An 8,878-nucleotide genomic window follows, 5' to 3' on the forward strand; every position below is an offset into this window, starting at 1 on the left:
GTTCTTCTGTTACCCTTCGATTTTTTATGCAGGCTTTCAATATATTTATCTTGAGATGCATTACACTTCAGGAATGGACATTTTCTTATGCTTCTTTTCATGATACTCTCTTCATGATATTCATGAAGAATAAGAACAGCTTACAGCAGAACTCCTCTCCCAGACATTTTGCATTTCAAAGAAACGTTATTGCTGTACTACAGCACAGTAGAGGAACACCACTATGGTACATTCATGGTGCACCAATCCACAACTGCAGTGCAAATGTGAGTACTTGCTCAAGTGAGCCCATTTGATCTCATAACTGACTGCATGATTACACTACGGGCACACACATATGCAAATATGTATATAACAAATTTTATGCTGAGCACTTGAAAAATCAAATTAGCAAGAAGACGAAATAACTCAAAAGCTATTTCAAAAATGACATTCAACATCAGTGAATGCATTACAATCTTGGAAAAAATATACTTACACTTTTTCTCTGCACTACTAAAACAGTAATTATAGTTCTATACAATGTTGGTCCCAAACAATTATAATAAATATTTTACATGTATTTCTTTCTTCATGTTTTCATTTATTGAACCCTATGCAAATATGAATTTCACACAAACGTAGAAAGATCAGCTAGGCAAGATTCTTCTTTATATTCAGTGGGAACACTTTATTTTTCCTCCATTGATGGCTTCTCTACATCTATGTGTATATTGTAATGTTTTAGTATATTATATGAACAAAAGAAGTGAACATGTAAAAGTGTTGGTATAAGCTTGGTAACATGGTAGGGCTTTTTCTTTTTCTGCTTGATGAGCAGAGAAGAGACACTAGAAAAAGGGGAAAAATAATTTATAAAAAAGGAGGCATCAAACATCCAGGCATAAGTGGAAAGTTTTAGATCTGCTAAAAGTAAAAAACAAATAAACCATGACTATATACTCTGCACCATCACCCCAAGTTTCCAAGCCAATTTAAGACGGCACCCTAGAAATGAGGAGTTCATAAATGTTAAATTAGACAGACTTTGCTCTGTGATACAAACCATGGCTGTGACCTAAAGCAAGAATATACAATGCCTTTCAGTTTGAGAGTCTGTCACTCTCATTCCCTTTGATGCTCTTCTTTCACTTTCAGGAAGAGTGCACAGGGAGTTCAGGTTTGTGGCCTGCTCCCCTGTTGTCCCTCATCTTACAGGCACTGAAATCCAGATGAATCCTCAAGCTGCACAAGAAACACACACACAAAAAAATCCCATTCACTTTCATCAGTAACTATTTTCTATGTGAAAGTTTCTATCAGAGAGCCACTGAGCCTTATTATACAGTCATCCAGCTCCAGTTACCACATAGTCATTCAAGATGAGCATTATAGAAATTCCCATGAAAGGTTTCTTCATCTGAATGAATCCTTACCAAGGTGCTTTCTTCCTCCTACTTTGAGGTGTCATAGAAGTGAATGAGTCTCTGAGGGTGCTCTGACTCCTGCAGATCACAAGGGCCGCTGTGGCCCCTGATAACCTTCTTGGCTACCTTCACTCCAGGTATAGATAGGGAAGGCTGAGTCAGCACGCTAGACTATCATCCCTTTGTTAGAAACTTGTCCATAAATATTAACTATAGGACTTTGTTTAGTTATCCTGTAGAAAACTTCTCTCTGTGTTAAAATTACACATATTTAAACATATGCTTGGAGTTTCAGCTTCATGGTGAGAAACTTGAGACCTCTTCTGTCATTAAAAATAGTTTAAATCAAAACAGAACCAGACTTGGATTCTGTCAGAGCTACATAAAGTGTGTGCCATGGATGGTTCTTCCAAGAAAAGTAAGTGATGGTTCACACCCTTCTGTCCCTCACTAAGTATAACAAAGTATATCATATCAAGAATTTAGGGCATCTTCAGAAATCAGCATAAGGTGGGAGGATTCTTTTGTTCTGTGTCTGCATCCTGAGTAGACTGGTATCTGTGTTGTCTTTTCTTTGAAAAAGGTACCAAGAGCATTGTTTTGGGGGACTGAAGGGAACATACTCATTAAAGTTAGAGCACATGGTAAAATGTCTGGAATTTTGTCTTTGCTAATGCTTCTACTGCTGCTGGCAGGAGGAAACAACTGGAGATGAATTACTGGTCTTAACTTCCCTAATTAAGGAAGAGCTGCAGGGAATACATCATGGGCAGTAGGAAAGAAACTGAAGAAAAAGATTTTTTTCTGGTTTATTCTTCAAGTGATTCATGACCTGCAATACATCATATGCAGTCCTGATTCAACAAGATTCTTAGGCAAGTGTATTGCTTTAACTTGTAACCCTCTCTGAAAACTATGGGAAAATTGAGTAGGTTTCATTTTAGAAATGAAAGACTAAGCACAGACAGAGTTTAGACCTGAAAAGAACTATTTCCATTGTATTGTTTTGATCAGTACTTGACAATTTTTTATATCAGTCATTTGTCCTACCTTAGTATCTGATCCCCTTCAGTGGAACAAAATAATGATGTCTCTCAATACAGGGATATGGCTTTATTCACTATGAATTTAACAAGTCTGTGAGAAGTTATAAAGTGCAGAACTCAGAAACAAAAACTTACTTTCATATGTAGGTACTATTTATGTGACATCATTCATAGAGTAACAGACCTAGAATATAATGAGGTTAGTATTTTCCTTTTCTTATGTCATAATTTCTACAATTATTCTGTCATAATTTCTACAATATTTCTACATAATTTCTACAATAATTTGTACGAAACCTTCCTGAAGAAGGCTTTACTTCAGCACTCCTATAAGGGAAAAACACCTGGCTATGTCATATATGCCACTCCAATGCTGTTCTTTCTGGGGAAGAATAAGGCATGTAGTAAAAGGCATAGGATATTGTACAACAGTTTGTCATGATAAACGGGACAACAAGCTCCTTTTGGAAGTGGAGGAAGAATTTAGAGGGATAAAATTCAGGAAATGTATAAAATGCAATTACTTGCATTTAATAAATGAGAAGCGGCCAGCAGTCAAAAAGCCTATTGCTAAGTCTGGATATAGCATGTCCTTTAGCACATGGGGACACTGTGCAATCTCCTAAGGATGACAAAGGTGCCATATTAATTTGGGCTTTTGTACCAAGTCCCAAGACAAATCCTACTGGAGCAACACAACATTTCAAATGAGTGTGTCTTGTTCAAATTTATAATGATATTTTCAGCAACAGTTAAAATTTATGTATTTCTGGATATCAGTTAAACCTCATAGCCTAGGTAAATGTGTGAAAGGATGTTTACCTACCAGTATTATTATTGGGTGTTCTGATTTTTAGTTCTTTAATATTATTTAGTTCCTAAATTCTTCAGATGAATTAAGAAACATTAAACATGAACATAAACACGATCCCATCTCCATCCTGCAAAAGTCCCAAGTATCTATGACATACAAAAAAGGCTGCCATTTTTAAAGACATGAAATATGTTTAAGTTCATTTAAGAAATAGAACATTACTCTTGGGTTTTCATTTAAGTATGATTTCTGAAAACTATTTAATAAAAAAAAAAAATAGAAATGGTGACGTACAGAAAATGACAAGTGAGAAAAAAAATATTAAAAAAAATATCCAAGGGATAGCACAGGGAACTAAATGGGGGAAAATTACTTTCACTTTAGAGAGAGCATTATGTAGGCAAGGCAAATTTATTAACACGGTTGGATAAAATATAAAGGGTTTTCCTAATTTCAGAGACTTCAAAAGAGACTTTTTTAGAGACAGTATTAATATCAAAGCCAGTTGTCACTATTATTAAAATGTTCTCTGCTCTTCATTAGTCACAAATGATCCCCTCGACTCACAAAAAGGTACTCGGTAAATTAAAAGCTTTTATGTAACACTCCAACAAAAGTTGAATGACTCCAGAGTTAAAAGGCAACTCTTGTGTCTGCCAATATTCAAAGTGGTATCCATTTTTTTTTCCTTTTTTAAAAGTAGCAATTTCCTTAGGGTATTTACTCATTTATAGATCTATTAAGAGACTGATTAGGAGTGGACAATTAATGAAATGCTTTGTCATCCTGAGTGCTCATGAGCAATTATGAAAGGCCTGGTTTTGCATTGTGGACAACCTGGTGGTGCCATGTAAAATCCCTCTGGAGGATAAACAGCTCTATCTTTCCACAGAGCTGAGCAAGAGCCAAATTTATGTCTGCGTAAGGGCAGAACAGTAATTCTATGTGTTGGTGCTTTTTCTGAAGTGGCATTTCTAAGGACTTTAGAGTCCTTAGAAGAAGAGTTTGTTTGTCAGTAATGTTAGCCAGAACACTGTTCATCCCTCCAGTGGGCTGCATTGTGTGACTCTTAATCACTGCTTAATTGCAGTCTCATGCTCTCATGCTGCTGAATGTAATGGGAGCTCCTCACTGACTTACATGGTGAAAGTCTAGCGGAAGGGATTATGAGATTTTCTACATGTAGATTGAAAAATACCACACATGATGCAGTGAAATTATCGTGTTTGCTCACCACTAGAATCATGTGGTAGTTAGCTTGAAATAATGCCCATGGTACTTAGAGATTTCCTTCCACTGAACCAGACATCATTCTGAAGTTGGGATTTGGAGACCAATGAAAACATTGGTGTTTTCATTGTAGTGGTTTGTATTTCCATTTTCCTACTGTGCTGTTAGTGGTATGTTTTTTTCTGGTGTGTCTTTAATTTGTGGTATGGTTGTTGCCAGAACAGAGGGTGTCACACTGAGAACCAGATTTCTGGGATATTATGCCTCCTGATGCTGATTTTCTTTGTGACTTCAGTTAAATCACTTTTGCCTTTTGTGCCTCAATTTTTCTATTTATAAAATGGTAAAATAAAATGGTGGGCTAAGGCTGAATTAATACCTTTATTCTGAAATATAAAGGTAATGGAGTTGTACAGAGTATTAATTATTATATCCTCTCTCCCTTTTTATTGGATTTATATTTAATTCAGTTACAGAGAGAAGCTTTGTTCACATAATAACATTTTCTGCTGCCTTTGAGGCTCATAGGAGTGAGCTTGTGGGAAGGAAACTGGTAAGTGTTTGAATTTAGAAATGCTGCTACTTTCAGTGTATTTAAAATGCTGTTAAAGTTGGGACGATTTAAATGTGTGAAATTTCAGATGTCTCATTGACACACATCACAAATTCCTTCATTGCCTGAGGGAGCTACAGCAAAAGGAAAAGTTGGAGTCTTTTAGTTTCACAGTTAAGGCAGCTTTTTTTGAAGTGAGTTAATGATGGAGCGTTTGCCTCTGTGGTTGTAACAGAGCAATCTGTCACTGTGAGAAGACTCCTGGGGTGACTACCAAGACATGTTAACTAGCAATGGTACCTCCATTTTACATGACCCATTGCTCACCCTGGTGTTGCAATATACTCTAGCCAGATTCCTGTGTGGGTAATGTGAATGGATCCACATTTCAAATAAAGGCACAGGCCAACCCCAGCTAGCAAAAGTTAAAGGTAAGGGAACTGTGTTGATGAATGCAAGTTGAGGGTCTGACCAGAATTCTTTTTCTATTCATGTCCTAAGCATTTAGATAATATTGCCATGAATAGAGGTGCACCTGGTGTGTTTTGTCAAAGAGCTGGCTCCCTCTCACATGCCCTTTATTGCACACCCCACAGCATGCTGTGCTCAGGATATATTGTAAGTACACACTCATTGATCTTTTCTCCATATGATGACAGATATAAATTTTTTGCCACTGCACCTTATGCTAATGTTTGAATGAAAATGACTAGTATGCATTGCAGCACACCAGGTTGTGCTTTACCTTCCTATAACCCTGTATTCATTTATGTAGCAATATGGCGACACAAGGTTTCTGGGCCCACCTCTATACCTCAGCTCCAGAACAGCATAAGATTTTGGTGTATATGAGTTCCCCTACTTTGTTTATTAGCAAAGAAACCAACATTTCTGGGCTGGAAAAGGATGCAGAGTGGTCTGACAAAATTCTGCCCCTGGGCATGGGAGAATCAGGGCAATGGTTTTTGACATAGCAAAGCACGGATTCATTTCAAAGTTGTACTTTGCGCTTAAAAGAGACTTTTATGCTTAAATAAGTCTTTTATATTTAAATGAATCTTTTAGCTATGCTGGATTTAATATGATTGACACAGATTCTGCCATTCAAGTCTTCCATGACTGAGTAGTGGATGCATTGGATATTTGGAACAAGAAAAAAAGTCGACATGAAAAAAGAAAATTGACCTCTTCCCTTTTCACCTTTGTTCAGTATGTGACGTAATTCTAAATGACATATGGCTGGAGGAAGGAAGTCTCAAAAATATGCTGTGATATTCTGAATGAAATTCTCTACTATAGTCACTGGTAACATCCCCCATTTTGATTCATCAAATGTGGGATTTCAGCTGATGTCTATAAAATAAAAAAAAAATAATAAAATAATAAATTAGACAATTAGAAATGAAAAAAAATGCTGTATAGCTCGTATACTATACCAGATCTCAGAGAATAGTATATTCTCTATATCTAAATTTTTTTTTTCAGCTTGTGAAGTGATACTCTGGAATTAAAACTGAAGATTGTGAAAGTTGTTTGAAAGAAGAGACCTGAACTCATCTCACAGAGAGGGAATACAGCAATGCCAAAATGCACTCTGTCCTGGGTGACCTGGAGTCAATAATAAATATCCTGACATTCTATTAAGGTAGTAAAGTTACAACACTAATTAAATGTTTCTAGTTTGACTAGCATGGTTTTCAAGTGTGGGCTGCAGTTGGGACTCAGTATCTTGGATATATTTTTTTTCTTTTTTTTTTTTTTTTCTTTTTCTTTTCCTTTTTTTTTTTTTTTTTCTTTTTTTCTGCTAGTTCCAGTAATATGTGCATTCAGGCCCAGTCCCTTAAGGGTTGCAGATGATGTAATGGCATATTCCTGTCCATGTAAACTGAAACTCAGAGTCAAGAGATTCCTTGTTGGGTCATGTCTACTTTGTTTTTATTATGATCGTGTGCAAGGACTGGATTGTGATTTTCTTTTCATGTCACACTGCTCTGTACGCAAATAAATAATCTGTTCTATGTGTTGTAATTAACAAAGTCTCATTTTACCTGGAATTTTGTCCCATATTCTCTACAGATATCAACCTCAATAAACTCATTTTTATTCCATCACTGTTTGAAGACTCTGTACTAAACTAATTTGCCTATATCATCCCACTGCCCATTTCCTCCCTGTGAGATCATGGTTTTTTCTCAGCCTGCATTCAAGTGCTCTTTTGATACATGTGGGCCATCATAGATTGTCTGTGCACCTTTTTTCCCCTACCAGAGTGCTTTGGCTGTGGCTCAATAAGAGACAGCACGTGCCATGGCTGGTATGTTGTGGTGTGCACACTGGTCAATCAATTTTGTTAGCCAGTCACTACCAAACATCAGGGATTCCTGCTTCCCATTCTCTGTCTTTTCCTAAAGGGACTCATTTAAAATGGCCCTCTTCTACTAGCTTCTGCATCAGATACCAGCTTTTGGAAGACAGAGGAACTGGGGCCCCCATCCAGTCTCTGATTTGACTGAAGTTGTGTCATAAATGCGACTGACAGACAGACAATATGATCAAGATATAAGATCAAGATGCAGAAAAACTAAATAAAAGTAAACTTATGAAAAGTTTTTATAAGCCGTAATACATGCCTGCACATGAAGGAAATACATATACCAGGGTACAGTACAAAATTGTCCAGAGTATGTTGGAAAGAAAAGCAGCACTAGCGTGGAACTTGCATTGTCTCGCTCTTCAGTTTTCCCAATGCAAGTCCTTCCAGTGCTCTGGGCTATCCCTTTACCTGGATGTTAGGAATTGCTTAACTAGGGAAATAGCCCCTGATTTCTCAGATCCAGATATACTGAATATTTGTTCACACACCACTTGGTTCAGGCTATCCTGCCTTCTAATGAACATATCACAGCTATAGCTCAGCACTCCCCACATTTCCAAAAAGCATATGTTAAACAATGTAAGCAAAGAGAAACCATAACAGGCTTCGCTTGTCCTAACAGTCCATCTGTTTCCCACTCCCCGCTGAGCACATCTCCTTTCCTGGTTCCCTTTCAGGTGCACTCTTACCTTATGTAACGCTCTTTTTATTGGAGATTCATGCTGTGACCCTGTCAGGATTGCTACAGCAGGGGTGACCTCGGTAATGACTGTCCACAGCCTGCCAAGCTAAGTTGGTCAGTGTTAGCTGATTAAACTTTTAACAACATCCCCTGTGCGATAAAGGGCAAAATGACAACTTTGCCCATCGTCAAGGTGTCTGTATAATAAACTAATTAGTAAACCACACAGTCTGTGGAGCTTTTAATGAGTGCTATCGTCTGGCCTCTGTAATAAAAACCCCGTCTACCCCCTTTTGGGATTCAATTAAGGCACAGACTGTCACATGCTTGGCCTGGCTGATCAATGAATCCATTCCGACCTTTGTCAGAGCTGTTTGCAAGGTCAGTGGCACTAGTGAGGGAAGCCAGCCTGGTGGTGGGGAGACATACCCAACTGCACCCGACAGGCACCAGTATCAGCTGCTACTGTCCTCCTGGTCATTTGACCTCAGCAGAAGTTCCTCTTGCGTAGAGGTTAGCTGAAAGAGAACATGGCAATATGTGTGTATATGTATGTATATATATTTATATAATAATATATATGGGTACTGGTATTTATGAACAGAAAGGTTCCCCTCTTATTAAAAATGTTCATCAGTCCTTTGACATGTGGATATACCTATATATGTGTGTTTTTTCATGCACCACAATATGCTATCAAAAGTTTGGTCTCTAAACTTCATTCACTTTTATGCTCTAGATAAATACGCAAAACAAACATGGAAGAGTAGCTC

General features: G+C 37.4%; 1 long non-coding RNA gene across 6 annotated transcripts in view; it reads right to left on the minus strand.

Annotated features, from left to right (window-relative positions):
* Window positions 1–536: 536 nt before the first annotated feature.
* LOC311444750 overlaps window positions 537–8,878 on the minus strand; it is a 37,499-nt gene continuing 29,157 nt past the window's right edge. For 3 of the 6 annotated variants that reach the window (XR_014698038.1, XR_014698039.1, XR_014698040.1), the window contains one exon: window positions 7,636–8,623. This is a non-coding gene — a long non-coding RNA (uncharacterized lncRNA). Of the gene's footprint in view, window positions 1,225–2,250; window positions 6,403–7,635; window positions 8,624–8,878 lie in introns of those variants that run through there. The other 3 variants (XR_014698035.1, XR_014698036.1, XR_014698037.1) reach the window with 3 other exon arrangements.

This window comes from Aythya ferina, assembly GCF_964211825.1.
Source record: "Aythya ferina genome assembly, chromosome: 1".
Classification (NCBI taxonomy): domain Eukaryota; kingdom Metazoa; phylum Chordata; class Aves; order Anseriformes; family Anatidae; genus Aythya; species Aythya ferina.